Source organism: Podarcis filfolensis (genome assembly GCF_964270895.1).
Source record: "Podarcis filfolensis genome assembly, chromosome: 4".
NCBI classification, from domain to species: Eukaryota; Metazoa; Chordata; class Lepidosauria; order Squamata; family Lacertidae; genus Podarcis; species Podarcis filfolensis.
This window is the reverse complement of record NC_139607.1, coordinates 58,265,007-58,284,650: the sequence shown is the minus strand read 5'-3', so window position 1 is coordinate 58,284,650 and position 19,644 is coordinate 58,265,007. Positions and strand designations below refer to the sequence as shown.

The 19,644-nt window shown below is 38.7% G+C and overlaps 1 protein-coding gene and 1 long non-coding RNA gene across 3 annotated transcripts in view; one reads left to right on the top strand and one right to left on the bottom strand.

Moving 5' to 3' along the window:
• NRIP1 (nuclear receptor interacting protein 1) overlaps window positions 1-19,644 on the bottom strand; it is a 75,539-nt gene that overhangs the window by 52,153 nt on the left and 3,742 nt on the right. Inside the window, exon 1 of one of the 2 annotated variants that reach the window (XM_083611496.1) lies at window positions 9,418-9,619. The exons of the other annotated variant lie outside the window; for it this stretch is intronic. The gene's annotated coding sequence lies outside the window, so the exon portion shown is untranslated. Of the gene's footprint in view, window positions 1-9,417; window positions 9,620-19,644 lie in introns of those variants that run through there. 2 annotated transcript variants of the gene reach the window in all.
• LOC310761647 lies at window positions 11,896-14,457 on the top strand. Its single transcript, XR_014547628.1, has 2 exons — window positions 11,896-12,695; window positions 13,744-14,457. It is a non-coding gene; the product is annotated as an uncharacterized lncRNA (long non-coding RNA).

Here is a 19,644-nt window from a genome sequence, read left to right as displayed (position 1 = left end):
GAACTTGATTCGTTCCGGAGGTCCGTTCTTAACCCGAAACCATTCTTTAAAAAAAAAACCCCAAAAACCCCGAAACCGTTCTTAACCTGAGGCACGCTTTCGCTAATGGGGCCTTCCGCCGCTGCGCAATTTCCATTCTCATCCTGGGGCAAAGTTTGTAACCTGAGGTACTACTTCCGGGTTAGTGGAGTTTGTAACCCAAAGTGTTTGTAACCCGAGGTACCACTGTGCATTTTTTTGCAAGATGCCATTATTTTATGAGCTTTGCTTTCTTCATGGGTTTGTGTAGTGGAAAACTTGTAAATGGTGGAGGGAATATGATAACTTTTTTGAGGTGTCTGTTATAGGGAGACTTACTGAAAACAAGTGTTACTGATGAATTCAGCTATTTTGTCATGCCTTCATGTCGTAAACCATTCTTGAGTATGGATAAGATACAAATCAAGTGACTTGCCTTTATCTACCAGTGCAATTTTCAAATCTTGCTACATATTTTTGTTGTGAAGTCACTTTTGAAGTTTTCAGGTCAATCCTGCTTACTCAGAAGATATATGTACCCAAATATCTAAAAAAACCAAGCCTGCCTTCTTCCCTATAGACCCTCCCTGGTACAGAGATAAGTAGAGGGGGACCTCTTAGTACTTCCTTTGCTCCCTGTTTAATAGGGATTTTCCCCAGATCAGTATATAAGGTTGCTATTTCTGCTGAATTGTTTTCTACAGAAATTAAACTATACAAATTTTATTTCTCTCCTCTTATTCCATCTCTTTTTCCAGCTAATGAATGGAAATCCTTGAAACCCTATCATTTACATTAAAATACTTGAACTAGTTGAGCCTCACAGAGTTTGCCATAACATTCCAAGATTACTGTCACAGCATGTTTCAGTGGTCAGGGAAGTGGTCATACAAGGGCTGAGCTGGAACTATAAAGCAGTGGAGACATAAGATGCTTAAGAGACAAGGAGTAGCGCACTGGACTACCAACACTTCCTGCCCTGAATCTATCATTTTCCTGCATCCTAAATGATGACTGAATGGTATTTATGTAACAACATTAAACACATTTAAAGCTTCCTAGATTCTCTAACTAAGGTTAACTAATCAACTACCTTCAAACCCTGAGAATAATGCTGGTTAAACTTACAACTTAATTCATTTATTCATATTACTGTGCTACTTTCCAATCTCTTGGTTTTCAGAATGACATATAATAGATCAAAACAATAAATTTATTAATAAAACACAAACAAGCATAAGCCACTACAACATATGTGAAAATTAGGGACTAACACGTTTTAAAAGTTTGACAGAATAAAAACAAACAAACTTGCAACTGTTCGCCCAGAACTGTTAAGAGGGCAGGTCGGGAAGATTTCCCATAGAAGGGCATTCTACAACAAGCAATCAGCTGTTAAGGCATCTACAGTAGTATATACGACTTCAACCACTGGGTTGGGTAGAATGTGAGGCCACATCAGGTAAGTCGTAGCTAAGCTGTTGCTACCATGTTGCATTCCAGCTAATCCTGACCAGACCAAAGGAGTACTACATGCAGTGTTCTAGTCTAAGACACATTCCTCTGAATATATACTTGTTTTATACATGTGGCAGGAGAAAGGGATGAACCTTTTTCAATAAGATACATAGTTCTGGTGAATCACATGTGCCATGTTCCCATAGCTATGCCTGTAGTGTGGGTTATCTATATGGACATTACTCACTTTCTAGTCTATTTCTATGGATTTCTAGAGGTCTCACAGAATGGAAGTATGCTGGGAACTAGAATGCAGAAGGGTCAGCTGTGTTGCGGTAGTTTGGTTGCCTAGCGGTTGCCATCACGTGGTATGCCACATCTTGCTTACAGAGAAGGCACAAATTATGCTGCTTCTCTCTTTGGTTATCTCAGAGCCTCCCCTTGCAGAGATGAGAGAGAGAGAAATGATGTCAAGAATCTGGTGGCTGCAGGAGATGAAAGTTGGAGGGAGCAGGGTACCAGGTGCCACATCAACCCGACACCGCTCCTGGTGAGTGACATAGGGCTGGGTCAGGGAGAAAGTTCAGGAGGAGGGAGATCAATTCATGGTCTCATTCTCCAGTTGCAAAATTCATAATGCATCAAGTGTCCCTGCTTCCATTTCCCCCCTCTCTGCTTTACATACACCCACCTCCCATTTTAGGACCTCTCTTCAGGCTGCATGCCCACTTCATCAAGCCAAACAATGGCACTTTTCAGCTTGTGATCTGGTGAGCTACAAGGGGGAAAAGCTGTGCTGAATGAACTCTATGTGTGGCAGAGTAGATTTGGGGGGCATGGAGAAGGGTGGAGAAGGAATTGTAGCGGTTTGTGTTCCGAACATGTATAGAGTAGCCAGGAATATCTTCTGGGTAGTCAACAATAGCGGGTGAAAGAAAGTAGAACGTGACAGAAATAAAAGATTGAAACATGTGAAAAGAGAAGATAGAAGTCGGGGGAAAGGAAAAGACAGCTGGTGACAGAGGATTGTGAAAGAGGACAGAGTGGCAACAGATAAAGGAGTAGGAATATTCAAGTAAGAAGGCAGAAGGGAAGCGGAGAGAAGGTGAGAAAACAAAGGCAAGGCAGGTGATATGGGAACAAAAAGTGCCATAAAAAGGCGCTGCCAGAAATAAAAGTGGCAAAAGTAAGAGGAGATGCAGAAAGCTGAACCTTCTTGGATGTTTTTTTCGGTAGGAAAATGCAAACATAATGCTGATGATGACTTGCCCTTTTGCTCAACATCAAAGACAGCCTTCAATGAAGAAGAAGAAACCCGGAAAGCAATACAACTGGTTAAAGGGTCCAAAAGCTTCACCAACAATAGACGAGCAATTATTAAAATTGTCACTTAATTATACCTACGTGTTCAGAAACAGGAGCCGTTACTCCCATTACTTCAAGTATTAGTTGTAAAGGTATTGAACCTACCACCTAGTAAATTCCAAGACAGATAAATTTTACACAGAATCTAAAAACATCATTTGTTCCTACTTATTATCCTTGGACCTCTAGCCCTGCTATTAGGTGAAGAAAACCTTGTCTTCACCTAATGTTTGATTAATAATCTGTAGTTTTTATTATTAGCATGGTTTTGTTGTCTTGACTTCTCTTTTAGCAAGAGAAGTTGTCTCAAATGAATATATTTAGTGTATCTTCATTACCCTTGGCCTCTGCTTTTCTTAGCCCTGTTTCACTTTCTTCTGCTTGTCTTGTCTAATTTATATAAATGGTCAGTTCCTAACGTAGGCCCCTGTCTAGGGTCAATATACTAAAACAGGTGGCAAATCAACAAAGTTGACAATGGACACTCACATACATATATGTTACTATAAAGCTACTTAGCATAGATATGCAATTATGCAAAACAAAACCTCAGTAAGATGTTCTCCTTACCAACTGCAATCATCTTGCATTCAAAAAAGTCGTAAATATGGGACAACTTAAGAAAAACTATTTGCTGACCCCAGGGAAAGGAATACAATAAAACAACTGAGAATAGTAAATGTTTTCTCTTTATGAGCAAAGTATGGGGGTGGTTTTTCTCCTTTTTTTCCTTTTGCAAAGTCAGCTTTTTCATCACATTTGTAGTTTCAGTTATGGCAGAAGGTGTCTGTGTGGCCTAATTCCTCTTAATAAGAATGCATATGGTAATTTGATAGCAGATTTAAGTACAGAGTCTATCAGGATTACTGAAGAAAAAAGCCACATGCTCGAATCTCATCCCTGGAATAGTATGATAGCACTCTAAGAATTGAAAAATTAATCCATCTACAATGAATAGAAGGAAAAGGTAATCAGTGGCTCAACATACTAGTCCCATCAACTGCAATACACACCCCTTCTCATTCCCTGATTATAGTCTTCTACCACTTTGTAAATTCATATAAGAGTAGTTGTGCTGTCTGACACAGTGGCATTTATAAATTAGGATGGCAATCCTGTGTATATAATTATGTTTATGTAATTGCCAAAGATTTCACTGTGTCTTCCCCTTCATAACTACAGTTGCATTTGCATGTCATGTCATGAGAAGCCAAACCATGGCTTAGAGTAAATGTGCTGGCTTCCAAGGAAGAGATGATAGCTGCCTTTTAGGTCAGCCCAGCCCAGCTTGGCTTAGCATGTTGTTCAAATGCAGGTTTGTGATAAAGGTATATCTTCTTATTAGGGTTACAGCTCACAAACCCAGGTTTGGACAACACACTAAGCCAAACCTTGGTTTATCTGCTATCCTGTGCTAACCTAAAAATCCCAGAGAGGGGGAAAGCAGGCGAGAGCTTGATTTAGGGTGTGGACAGGAACCACCCTGAGTTAGTCCTGGTTCTCTAACCAGTCTTGGAATCAGAGGCCTTGAATCCTCCTGCTGCTGCCAGACAAAGATCAGGTTCTGATTTTTCCCTTCCATGTCCCTTACTAAAAGATCTGATGGGAAGTAAGAAACAGACCGCTGGTAAATCATTCCCTGGTTGGAAACCGGGGTTCCTGTCCCTCAACTGTTACCTGGAGGCAGCCATTCCATCAGAAGCATATGCTTTATCAAAAGATCACCTGTATCAGGCACCTCCTACCCCTAATCTATGCCAGTTGGTCATTATCAGAACAACTGTGCAAGAATTGGTACCTGACTTTGACTGATTAGACTGCAACGCTGCAGGAAGGAACTGTCTTATTTTTATTGACTGCATGTAAACTACTCTGGGAACCTTTCTGGTTGAAGAGCAGGGTAAAAATGCTCTTAATTAATTAATTTTAAAAGTTCATCTTTGGTAGCCAACATATTCAGGCTGTTATGAGGTACCATACAAGTTTGCCCAGGAACTATGATAGAAAAAAGGAAAAAACCTTCTTATTTACTGCATCAAAAGGCATTCATTTAGTGGATAAAGAGTTAAAAATTGTATCTTGGGTTCTTGTTGTTTTAGCATGAAAATAGATTCAGTGCTCTACAAGAATGTTAAAGAATACAAATACATTTCTTTAATAAATAAAAAAAGTCACAGCACTCTGAGGTGAAAAAAATGTATTATGTGCACTACCAAACATTTCTGTCTAAATAAAAGCATTACCAAACCATTTTAGGCAGTAAAATTTAACTGTAGCTGACCTTCTGTATTAAGTAAACAAACCTTTCTAGCCAGTGTGCTTCCCTCTGAACTCTGCAAGATAATAAGCAATACCTTAATTACATTCATTTACATGACTTTGAAATTGTTCCAGACTGAAGTCAATGCCTACAAGGTCATAGCTTATGGAGAAGTAAGGGAGACACAGAAAGATAATTAGGGGCAATTTATACAATACAGCTGTGGAAGTGTCTTCTTCAAAATTATTATGAACAAATAAAAAAAGGGTCTACATTTTTCATCTTAGATAGAAAATAAACATGTTAATAGCAAAATTATATAATAGATTTTCCTTTCTTGAAATGAGAAGTGCTAGAAATTAGAATTTTTAATACCCAACGACTAATGCAGCAGTCTGAATATTTTATGCGAATATGATAATAGTGCAGGCTAGAAGGCATGCTTTAAAAACAAGGTTACTGGACGTCAGATCTGCTGAACACACAGTGCACAATCAAGTTCATTAGTATATTAGTTTAGTATACTGAGTAAGAAAAACTAGGAGTGTGCTAAATCCCAAAGCTAAGCAGGCCACTTCAGACAAATTCAGGACCCGTTTGAGTCAAGGTGGGATTCCTCCAAATTGCTTAAGAGATTTGGAGATTCAGGTTTTTAAAAAATGCTGCAGATAGTAGGTCTTCAAAATTTCTAACATTTCCCCCCAAGCTTGCCATATAAGATAAACTCCAAAATGGGGAAAGAGTTATTTTGTGGACACCATGTCTAATTGTGGGAATAACTGTACCAGAGCATTCTGTCACAGTGCTTTGAGACAAGGATGTTAAAGTAAGGGATCACCTTGTTCTTTATCTGATCAATGCACATTCCTGAGAAAAACCACAATATTCATGTGACTCAGCTCTTTAGTTCTGTTGATACTTATGAATTCCTCAGCAGAACATTAACATGCTACTACTGAGTACTGTAACGTATGGTACTTAAGGGATATCTGCTACAAAATATCATAACCTACTGCATCTGCTAACGGGCAACTCATTAGACTATCATGTAAGCGTCTCTTAAAGTATTTATCTTCAAGCATTAGCTATAAAACCAAATAAATTTCCCTCCAGATTATCAAAGAAGGCTGAAGCAGGTTCACACTGATATGCCTAATTCAAATTTCATGGCCAAATCGTGGCTTGCATGTTGGGAAGATATTGCAGGTTTGTATGCTTCTTCCTTCATTCTCAGCTACCTCTTCCACTTTCCAGTTCACAGCATCTCTAATATTTGCTGCTGCACTAACACCATTGGAAACACTAAGTATGGAATAAAGTTTACTCAGCACTATGCAACTCCACTAGGTTACAATTATCCTAGAATTATCCCTTTCTTCCTTGCACCTACTCACGTGATGCATGAAACGCTTCTGCTATCCTCCTATTCTGCCTACTATCACTTACCTTCCCCGTCCCATTTTTAAAGGAAGTACTGCTTGCTGCTTCTGCACACAAATATGGATTTGATGTATAAAGCAGAGTTGCTGTGCTATCAGATGTAAGCATATTTCAAGTGCAGCGGAAGCAGCAAATATTGAAATTAAGGCTGTCATATCCATCAATTAATTGGGTGAATTAATTGATTAAAATTATTGAACTCTGTTAATTGGGCATTGCCCTTATGTCATTCTTCTGGAGTTTCTGGTTTTCTGTCCAACCACCATTAACATCTTTTTTAAAAATAAATAAATAAATAAATGCCAAACTCTTATAATCCGTTACACAAAATGAATTCAGCTTCAGTTCTAAATTAGATAAATAAAATACAAAGTAGTTTATAGCAGCAAAATCAACATTCCCAGAATTCCTATTCTTCATTCCATCAAATGCCATAAGTATTTTCAAGCAATTTGCCTGGAATATACACCACTTGTAGTTCCAGTAATCTCTGAGTTCTGTAAAGCATCCTATTGCCTCCATGCCTTTTGTACCATTTTACAATCATTATTTTCCCATAAAACTGTGTAAAGTCTTAGGCATAAAAACACTACTGCCAGCCTTTCTTTTTTTTAATATGTGGGACAGTCCTCAGAACTTTTGAAATATGGGTATCAGGTGGCCTTTACTGCAACAAAATACCTAATTCTGCATAAGCCACCTCACTATTTACTAGTTCTTTCACATCCAATATGGTCACACAGGTCCTTTCGTTAATGACTCTTCTAACTATACTTGGATCCTGTTTTACTGATTGGTATCCAGTAAAATTCAACACCGCAGACCAATTACTGTATCAACAATGTCATCATTGTTCCCATGTAGAAGTATACAGTATGTAGATAGTCCTGCTTTCAATTAGGCATTTCAGCTTTTCCCTTTCGGTTCAATATGGTTTTAATTCTTCTTTGGTTAATAATTCCCTTGTATATGTTTATCATTATATTTTATTAATTTCCATTTATAAAACATATAATTGAAAATAAAAACAGCAATCAAAATTAATCCATTCCATATTTTCAATTAATCAAAAATGGGATTCATCTTATTGGCTTCTCTTTAGTACACCATAGTTTTCCAGAATGTTCAAATAAGGCACAGTATGGTTACTGCTACCTGCAAATCAGTTAAAAATTTATAAATCTGAACACTACCAAGGCATCTAGAAAGGTAGCCAAGTCACCACTGTTTCATCACTTGGGTTGCACTTTTAAAAGTTGTGTGTGGGAGTTAATTCCACCACTGTTACAATGGTTGAAAAAGGTGTGTGTGATGAAACTCTCACTACTTTCCCCACCGTTCTCTGACAGGGCTCCTGCAGTTTGAAAAGCTGATTTACCTCCCTCTTCCTAATCTAGGCTTCTAATTAGCCACTCATCTGGCTCCCCTTTAGCAAATAAAAATTACCTCAAGGCAGCCAGACATCCTGCTGTCACAGTGATACAGCTGTGCATGCAACCACAAGAATGCTAAACTAGGATTGTACACCAAAGCAACTGCATACTTTGTGGTATCCTCTATTGCACCTTAAATACATATACATATTTTAAGGGACAGGAAAAGAAAAAGTGACAGGTGTACTGGCTCTATAGCAGAACCCTGTGTGAACAGAGAAAAATCACCATCAGTGAACACTATGGTACCTGAGAGCTGGAATTCTCTTTTCAGGAACTAAAAAAGATCAAAAAATCTCACTCTAAACTGGATAAATATGCAAACAAAATATGGCAAATTTGGTTCAATGTAAATAAACATGATGCATGCTGGGATAAAACAATACTAACTTCATATGTACACAGGTGGGGTCTGAACTGTTAGAAACTAAAGAGGAAATAAATTGAGGTCATGAAGGATAGCTCAATGAAAATGTCATCAGTGTGCAGCAGCTGTGAAAACAGCAAATTCTGTGATAGGGATCTTTAAGGAAGGGGTGAAACTAAAATTTCTAGTGTCATGGTGCCCTTATAAAAATAGATGGTTCATCTACACTTGGAATACTGTGTCCTGTTCTGGTCTTTCAATCTCAAAAAGATATGTTTGAGCTAGAAAAGACACAAAAAAATTGAAATATGAATAATCCGAGGACTGGGACACTTTCATTACAAGGAAACACTACAATGCCCAGGGCTCTTAGGTTTAGGGGCAAAAACAACTAATACCAACATTCAGGGTCATGCAGTAAAATTGATGTGCAGTAGATTTAGGGTACACACACAAAGAAGTGCCTTTTCAAATAATACATACTCCATTTATAGAATTCACTGCCATAAGATGTCACAAGATGGTCACTGGCTGAGATGGCTTGCAGATTCATTGAGGAAAGGTCTATTAATGGCTATGAGTCATGATGTAAGCTCTAGATTCAGAGGTGATATGCCACTGAGTATCATTTGCCTCGAAACAAGAAAGACAGAGGGCTATTGCCTTTATGTCCTGCTTATGGTTCCTAGAAGTGTATCTCCTAGGTCACTCTGAATGAAGAGCAAAATGATGGACTAGATGAAGTTTTGGTCTGATTCAGCATGACTATTCCCATCTAGTTTCACTCAACACTGGAGGAAGTCACTTTATAACTCTCTCCCCTGAGTGGACAGCTAGAGGAACTGTGCTCCAGCTACCTGTTGCGTTCACACTGAGGACTTGAAAAACACTGGACTTCACATTTCCTCTTCCTTCTCAGCAACCTTGCCACTGCTGCACTTTTTTCTCCGAAACTTGTCCTGGAGTAAGGCTTGCCCTAAGTTGCTAATTGGTCAAAGGATGAACAGCACCAATTAATAGCTCTCATGAGCGCAGCTTCTCGTAGCTACATGCCGCTGCTGCACACTCAAACTCACCTCTTCAATTCTACCCTTCTCCTGCTTCTTTTTGATGACATAGGCTGGTGCTCCGTAATGCCAGTTTGAGGTCTTAGCTGCTACTCCTAGCATTGAGAGCAAATGGATCCATCCCAGAAGCCTCTTTTGTATTCTATCCTTGGTGCTTCAAGATGGTGTCAGATTAGCAAGGCAAATTCATTGGAAGGAATCAAAACTTTTAAAAACTTAGAAAACTCATATCAACCAGCTGATCAAATAAAAGTTACAGGCCTAGCTGAAATACATAAATATTTTTACAACATACTTTTTCCATTTTAAAAAACTAGTGTGACACTGACATCAGGAATCAATATTTACAGGACCACCTTAAAATGGATATCTGTTTATAATATCTGTTTGTTGCTATCTTTGAAGCTCTGGAACAACACACAAATGCAGCCAGAGAATATTGCATAATTTGACCTTTGGTTGATTTTAATTAGGATGAACACCCTTAACTGTGCAGAATCCTTGAACATTATAAAAAAAACACTTTTATTACCCCAGTAGTGTATTAATAGTCTTGCAGTAGAAGAGATGTTATTTTCTCAAGTCTACAAGTCATATAAGTGATAAGGTATGCAGTGACTTGTTGCACTGCTTATTTTATTTTAAGCTCATAAGAATCCATCTGACATAGTAGTTAAGCAGCTGGTACACCAAGATCACAGAGTATCTTGCTCTTTGGTAGCTTTTTGTTGCACCCTCATTTCTATCAGTATCTACCTTCTGTCACTTCATAATTCTTGAGGCAAGTAGACTGTTTAGTACAGGGGTAGACAACCTAAGGTCCGCGGGCTGGATGCGGCCCAATCGCCTTCTCAATCCGGCCCACAGAAGGTCCAGGAATCAGCGTGTTTTTACATGAGTAGAATGTGCTCTTTTATTTAAAATGCATCTCTGGGTTATTTGTGGGGCACAGGAATTCGTTTATAGTCTGGCCCACCACATGGTCTAAGGGACGGTGGACCGGCCCATGGCTGAACAAGGTTGCTGACCCCTGGTTTAGTATGATGTGACTGAAGATGGTAACATAATAAATAGGATTGAATTAAAGATAAACTCAGACAGCGTACAACCTTTTACAAATATCCACCCAACCTTTATAAATAATAAAGATGGCACCATGAGTCACTCACTAAGCTTAAATTACCAGAAATAGTATGTGTAATGAGTTGGAAGATTTAAATCTTCACCTAGTCTATATATGGACCTGAAAAATGTGTCCCTAGATCAACCAACCCATTGGAAAATATATAAAACAGAGAAGAACTAGCAAACAGCAGTGTTAATGTATAGGGGAAAGCAGAAGGGATGAAACTTTGAGTGTACACAACAAGTACACATACACACACACACTTCATTCCATGCACACTTTCATACCAGCGCACATCCACTCATCTCCACTCACATGTACGCACACACAAAGAGACAGAAACTTGACAGCATGCATAGAACAGATTCTTTGTTTGGTCTGTATACCCAGGTGAGCTCTTTTTTATCCATTCTCTGGATCCCTATCTCTCTTTGGTCTTTTGCACATAATGCTATGTCAATTTCAGTGTGAATGAGCTAGCATGCTGGTGCACTATTAGAAAATACTTTGCTCCGCTGCTCCACCAGAAGCCACTACCAGGTGTGTAGCTTGGCATTATGTTTGAACCCTGGCTCCTAGTTTGCCTATCACAAACAAACCATGAGCCAAGAGCAAGCCTCATGGTCTGTTTGGAATGAAAACCATGAGCCTAGGCTCATGCTAAGCCAAAGCATGGTTTAGATCCTGGTAGCAGCAGGAGCAGCTTAGGAGTAAGGAAGCCATGATTTTTTCAACTGTATATCTGCATGCTAGCTTATTCACACTAAGCCATAGCTTTGCTTAGTGAATCCCTCTGACCATCTCTGAATCCACATTCCCCTTTCCTATATATTCCAGCCCTATCACTAGTTTCCTCATTTCTCAGCCTCCCCATTCCCTTTGATATTTCTCCACACATGCCTCTGTTGCACAGTTAACCTCTTCCATCACCACCTAAGAGGAAGGAAGTGCTTTCAAGATGCTACTAGACCTGGGCAATATATCAATATATCACCTAGGACCAGTATGAGGGGCAGACCACGATGATGGCTTCACTCAGTGGTATATCGCAAGGTGGAACCACCGCCTCCTGAGTCCCTCTGCTACCAGCGCCCAGCGCACTGAGGGGAAAACAAGCTGGAGCCGGGTGCTGGAGGCAGAGGGACTCAGGAGCGGGGCAGTTTCACCAGCGATATACCACTGAGTGAAATCACCATGACAGTCAGCCCCTCATACCACAGCAGAGGGAGAAACAAGCTGCATCAGCAAGGCACCAATACAGCTTCTTCCTCCCTCGCTTCTTGTTCCTCCCTTGCTGAAAAGCCTCAGCCAGTTTTACAGAGCCCCCGACCTGCCACCAGCTAGTGATATACCACCATACCACAATGTTTAGCTGGCGGTATACTATGATGTCATAAAGCACTTATCACCCAGCCCTACATGATACTAGGCATGTAGGCGATTTGCTAAAGCGCCTGTTGCAGCAGCAGAATGAAGCATCTTGAAGGCACTTTCTCCCATTTCAGTTCAATGGCAACGCTTTAAGAACTGAAAAGGGGACGCAGCGATAGGCCAGTAGGTGGGCAGGCAGCATATGCACTCTAGTCTTACAAGCTGGAACATTCTCATCCTGGCAGCTCAAAGCGAGCGTTTGCATACTAACGTAGGACATTTTCCTTTGGAGACATCCAGAGAGGGTGGGTTGTTTATGTTTTGGGAAAGCTTAGAGTGCTACCTTCACAACAGAGCATTTTTAATAGATCAGAAAAATCAATATTCATGTGCATGCATGCACGCTAAGAAACTTATTTCCGTATTAAAAGCCCTTAAAAATTTCCTACAAAACAGCGCAAGTTCAAAATGAGAAGGCTTCCCACTGATATCTATCTTGCCACTGAGAGAACAGGATTGTGGACTAGATGGGACACTGGCTCTTATGTTCTTAGAATTTTAGCAAACATACCTACAGCAGATCTGTTCTCTTTACACCACCTGCTTTGGCGGTTGAGAAGTGTGGTTCTTATTCTACCTGCATATCCGCAGTTAGCCTTAGCACAAAACAGTTGACAGTTAAAGAACTACTAAGAAAGTGCAACATTCTTTAACTGACATTTACGGCACTGGCCTTGGACTTCTAATCTTTAGCAGACAGGCACACAAATCAATCCATCAGCTCATAAAGGTGTGCTTTCTTAACCTCTAAAACAGATGGGATTGGCTAGAAATGTCTAGCATGTCAAACTGTTAATCACTATTGCCCTTTCCACAAAATAACTCACTTAAGTTGAGGCATGGTTGCACTGTAACCGACATTAGTCTGTGGGAAACCCATTTAACTGTCACATACTCCTGCCACTCCTGCTCTCCCTTAATTAAGCCTAATGCCTTATAATTTGACCTTTTGTGCCAACCTATTAACCCTATCTAGTACAAGTTCAAATATGTTAAACTAAAAATTTGCTGCAAAATATTAAATGCCAACCAAGCTGCAGAAAACAGAAGTGTTATGTTTGTCTACCCAAGTATGATAGGTCTCCTCCATACACAACCCCCCCCCCCAATAAAAAATGTAGAAGAGTGGGAAATGGCACTGATGCAAGAGTTGCATTCTTAAACTAAAGACACAACACAACTTAATAGAATGTACTGTTGTTAAAACTATTTCAATATGCTTCTTTCAACAATATCCCTGCCCTGCGGAACTTAGCTGGCAAGTTGCCAATCAATTTGGAAGTTAAATGAGGCCACTCAAAAACAAGTTAGTGGTTTCTCCATACTTGTGGGACTTCCTGGGTTCACAGAAGCAGATAAATTTGTAAATTAAAAGAAAAAGGCATTTTAATACACACACACACACACACACACTGGTCCTATGAACTTTCAGAACCTACACATGTTGAAGCCATAGAAATCCTGAGCTCTTTAGCGCTATATAGCACAGGGAGATGAGGTTTCAAAAGAGTGGGAAAGAAAAAGATTGTCCTCTGTGAATTCCAACACACAGCTAGAAACCTGAATTGGACTATTCCAGTTAGAGGCAGTGATACACTGCAACATTTTGTTGCAGACCCTCACTTACAATTAATATCCTTCTTCCACCAGTTATCAAACCTTATAATATCAGCATATGTTAATGAAAATGAAAATGATTACAGCAACACTATTGTGTTATAAAAGTTTTAATTTCCCTGTTATGGTTCACCAATACTAATTACATTGTTCCTTAACAGGACAATATATTTTATTCCATATCAGGGAGATCATTTGCAAATTTAGGAGGTAGTATAATCGAGAGAGACTCTTGAGAGTCCCATGGACTGCAAGAAGATCAAACCTATCCATTCTTAAGGAAATCAGCCCTGAGTGCTCACTGGAAGGACAGATTGTGAAGCTGAGGCTCCAATACCTTGGCCACCTCGTGAGAAGAGAAGACTCCCTGGAAAAGACCCTGATGTTGGGAAAGATTGAGGGCACAAGGAGAAGGGGACGACAGAGGATGAGATGGTTGGACAGTGTTCTCAAAGCTACCAACTTGAGTCTGACCAAACTACGGGAGGCAGTGGAAGATAGGAGTGTCTGGCGTGCTCTGGTCCATGGGGTCACGAAGTGTCGGACACGACTTAACAACAACAACAAATGAGAGAGAGAGAGAGAGAGAGAGAGAGAGAGAGATTGCTATCGAGGCTTCAAAATGCTTTCAAATAGAAGACAAATAGTTGTCCTGAGTCACTATAGCTGACAACTGAAAATTATTATTTTTATCAAACTCTGACCAACTTCATAAGTTAAAAACGTAACAATTTTTTTGCACTAACATTTGAGTCAGAAAACTTCACAGTGCCATAAATCTACCAGGACCTGATTCAGCCTGTTTATTTGGTTTATATTTAGAAAAAGTATGCAATGTTAATTTTACTTGATGTATAAATAACTCAAAAGTTTAATTTAGATGTCTGAACCACATGACAATATGAAAGCGTTTATTGGAGTTTTAAAAGAAAAAAAACTATTTTCCAATAGCTAAAAGTGAACTAATTATTTGACTAGGATTGAATATTCAACAAAGAACACGTCAGTGTCGATTAATACACTTATCAGCCTGGTTTTGTTTTTTCTTTCCCTTGCAGTGTATTAAATGGAAGAGTATTACTTTTGGCTCTGATTTTACTTACGACTGCTCTGGTGAATTCATGACTTGATTTTTGCTTGTTTTACTTATTTTTGGTTTTAATTTAAACCTTCCTTTTGTTTACAAATAACTATACTGTCTGTGTGTCTGTGATATTGAAACCAGATAGATACACAGTAGTTTATAATTTTGAAAATGTATCATTTGGCTGTTATTGGGCCTATTCATTATGTTACTAATTTTATGTATTTTTAGGATGTGTTTTATGGGAAATGTTCTGTCCCACATGGTACCAAGATAAAGTAATTTAAACACTAAACAATAAATGGTACTAAATACAATCTTATGCAATGCATATTAACCATTCCAGTTATTGCTATGCAGACTTCACACAAAACAAGAGTGTTGAGTAGTCATTTGACTAAAATATTTTTCTTGGAACCACTTTAAGTATGAAGGCCTTCTTTTTACAGTCTTTCTTTCATGCCATCCCAAATGCAACCTAAATATTCCTGAAGAATTCTGAACTTATTATATATAAGAGTCAGACTATAAAAGTATGCATAAATGTTCCTTTTTTAAATGCATGGCTTAATCCATGGAAAGCTAAGAATTTTAAGTTCCAGTGGAAAAAGCTGAAGCATGAACTTAATTTCCCCACCAAAATGAATGGGACTTTAAACTGTGTTTTATATAAAATGTATATAAACATAGGTAAGATTCACATTCTTACTAGCCCAGAGCTTTCATGTTGGTGACACACTTTTTAGACATGCATCATTTCGCGACACAGTAATACAGTTTTACTAGCAAACCAGAGATTAAAGTACATCCCTTTCCAGCATTTGTGCAACAAACCTACTGACTGCAGCCGATACACTAACGTGTCATGACACACAGTTTAGAAAGCTCTGTACTAGCCTAATAAGAGACTATTAAATGTGGTCATGCTATAGCTACAGCTAGGCACTTTGATTTTAGTGGAAGAATTGTGGGTGTTGAAATCATTTTCACTGCAATGTGGTGTAGTGGTTAGAGTGTCAGACTAGGACCTGGAAGACCAGGGTTCAACACCCCCCCCCCCACACACAGTCATGAAGCTCAGTGGTGACCTTGGGCCAGACGCTGAATTTTTCTCTCTAACCTACTTCACAGAGTTTTTGTGGGGATTAAATTAGGGAGGGAAGAACCATGTATGCCATCTTGATCTCCTTGGATAAAAAGGTGGAATATAAATGCACCAAAAAAGAAAAACTAAATATACTCAGGCAGTGTTTAAAACTCCCATTGTTCTAGGCGCATTTTGTGACAGGGAATTTCATTAATGCGAGCAGTCTGAGCTCTGGGCACAGTACTGCGCCTAAGATTTCAGATTAAAAGTGCAGAGTAGAAGGAAAATAGGACCTTTTTCTGCCTCCCCACTTCTAGCTACTCTCTGAAGACTGGAAAAGAGACCCTCTTAAGAATATCAGGGGGGCGGGCAGAGGAAGGACTAGACCATTTGAAAAATGAACATAATATTTCAGCAGCAGTTCATTCATTTTCACCTTTGTATTCTCATTATACAAAAGCAAGCCTAGAAATTCTGTTGTTCTGCCCATAACCTAGGTTTAAGGTGCCATTTAGCTCCTAGCTTTCATATCCCAGTTTCTAACACTGCATTTAGGTGCTTAACTTTAAAAGTGGCAGTACGCTGGTGGCAGGGAGTTTAAGTAAGGCCCCTTTCCCACACTGTTCTGAAGGGTTCCCTCTCCTCTCCCAGTGGCAATAGATGACCCCATCAGTGTGAGCAAAGTCTGAATCCAACCTAATAATCACACACAGTTTTATAAACTTTATACACATTATTCAGTATTCACAAACCAATGCTCAACTGGGAAGTCATCAAGTTTTCAGATCTAACTGAACTATTCAAGGCACTATACAAAAATCTGTATAAATTTTCAAATTACAAAAAGTTCAGAAAACATCTGAAGAAAAGAAAACTTCCCCATCTGTTGGTATATTAAGTTATTTTCATCTATTGTTTTATTTGTCATTTACCTATAATGTGATATGGATTGGCTGAATCTGTATTTCTGTAAGCTCGGCCTATGTAACAAAGTAAACAAAGAAGTAACACAGACAACCATAAAAAAAATTCAGATTTGCACTCATCACAAGCACACAACAGCAATTTGAACTGATTATTATTGGCTGGGGGCACGTGGAAAAGATGTGTGCATGCATTCAAATATGTACATGTGGGGAGTAGGACCCCAGTGCAGGGATAAAATGAACAGCTATTTGTGCTTCCATATATAGGTAGGAAAGGTAAGTGGGGGAAACAAATGGTTCATCCATATTCCTAAAGATCCAATTGCTCCTTTTGCCTGAAAAACGTGGAATTATGTTAGCTGCTGTAGAATGCTGTCCTTCCCCATATCTCAATAGTGCAATGTACTTGATCCCACCAACTCACCACAAAGCTTTCCTTGTGAGAGTCAGCACTGAAATTTCTCCTCAAAGGTGGGTCCCACATGTAGTTCCTAGCTACAGAATTACAACCCCACAGAGGAACTCCAGTGCCTGATTATGTTCATGCTAGCCAGTGCCACATGGCCAGAGCACACCATCCAAATAGATGCTCCAAAATTATGAACTTATTTCCAGTTTGAGATTTCATATTCTGAACCAGACTATCTTCCAGATGAAGAAGAACAATTTTGTTTCAGTTGCGATGTTAGTACAGGTGGCTTTAATCTATAACACTGTGGGAAATTTTTACAGTTCACACTTTAGTTCCACTATTAAAGGATTTTTATTCAATACTTGCCCTCAGGATAATGATCTGTAACTAATTTTCTTTTCTTTATAAATTCATCTTGCTATTGGAAAAAAGAATCCAGATTTTTAAAAAATGTTGGGCAAATTTACTGCAGTTTTAAGAAAAGACGGACACGGACTTAAGTTGACTACAATGCAACTACAGGATCCGTCTTTCCACTTTTGAAATTCTGACGTTGAAGGGGGGGGATAAGCTCATGCATTTTGCAGAACTGATTTAAGGAAGGCATGTATTTAATCAAAATAAAGAGGAAATACACAGATTTTTAAAAATGCTAAGTGCATATTAGGTTGATCTACCTCTTCCAATTTGGCAATGTCTTCTTTGGAGGAAAGTGTAGAGTATAGCTCAAATAAAATAAATATGAAAAAAAAATACAATATCGACATGCCTTTTTATACACACTGCTGCTGTTGCAAACAGCTTGCCTTAAATTCTTCAAAAGAAAAAAATCATTTGCTTGTTGTAATCTGCAACTGTTAGTTAATATTTTACATATTAACATGTGACCAGGAAAGTTGTATTTTGAGCATGCATGCAATTAAGTGTGCACACGCGTTAATTTTATTAAAAACATGAACAAAAGTGCAAATTACATACATATACTTTAAAAATGACTAGGAGAAGAAACAAGTTGGAAGAAAGAACACAAGAAGATTCTTGATAAGACAAAGGGTCTATCTAATCTGTTACTAACAGACAGATGCCTCAGGCAGGTACACAAATTTGGCATGAAAGCCTTCCTGGGTGATATTCAGAAATATAGTCTCAGAATGTGGATGTTCCATTTAGATATCATGACTATCAGCCATAGATAAACGTAATCTCTATTAATGAGCATAATCCTTTTTTGAAGCAAAAAAGCACAAAACTCCACCAGTCTCGGTCTCTAAAACAAAAATTATGTAACAAGTAAATAGTGTGTAAATAGTTTTAAATGGTCCTTAAAAGATGGTTTATCGACTAGATATATGTTGTACTAAAAGGACATTCCTGTTTTCATAGCTCAATCTGCCTCCATTTACTATATAAAAATAGAAAATAATAATAATAATAATAATAATAATAATAATAATAATAATACCAGGCATTCATTTACAAAGTGCTTTACACAAGTTCTTTCAATAATCCTAATAACAATCCACAAGAGCAGGAAATGGGGAGATGGTGGCTTGCCTAAAAGCTAACAGTACAATCCTATGCATGTCTACTCAGAAAGAAGTCCCACTGAGTGTATGTGAAGGCAGTATTAAGAAGCCAATTGTTTGCCCTAAAACAGGGGTCAGCAGGGGGCCGGTCCACTGTCCCTCAGACCTTGTGGAGGGCCAGACTATATTTTTTGGGGAAAATATTAATTCCTGTGCCCAACAAATAACCCAGAGATGAATTTTAAATAAAAGGACACATTCTACCCATGTAAAAACATGCTGATTCCCGGACCATCCGCGGGCCAGATTTAGAAGGTGATTGGGCCAGGCCTTAGTTTGCCTATCCATGCCCTTAACAGAAGCAAGACTGAGAAGTGTCTTCTTTTGCCTTCTACCATTCTCTGTTCTCATGACAGGAGACATTGGAAATGATTTTCAAAAAGCACGGTTTATAAACTTTCTTGGTTCTGGGAATCCTTATTGTATACTGCAGAGGAAACCCTGAACATCTGCCACAGACCTTTTGCTTGTTGAAAAAGATTCTGACAAATGTCCCAGGGCATTGGTTTTGCCTTTGGTGCCTCATTATTATTCCATGCAAACTAAAAGCACCTTCTACAACATTGAAAAGTACCATTGGCTGCATGTCACAAGAAAAAAATAATTGGCATGTTTTAGGAAGATCTGTCTGGTATTATACAGGTCTCACGAGCCACAGCAAGGAAAGCCTAATAAGCTTCCAAAGAAATTCATCATTCATCAAAACAATTTATAACTGCTGCTTTACAACTAAAAAGGTATACAGAACCAATGTCATAGGAAACCTCTATAAGGCCTTGACATTTTCACTAGCATACAGTAGTAGAAGCCTAAGGCATGACCACCAGGCAGGATACAAAAGGAGCTTATGTAACATCAAGTAGTCTTTCATTTTTATTTTCATAACAATCTGTATTTGTTGAAAAAAGACATATTTTTTGCACATTTTTTTTTTTACAAAACACATCCTAGCACTTCCTTTATCGCA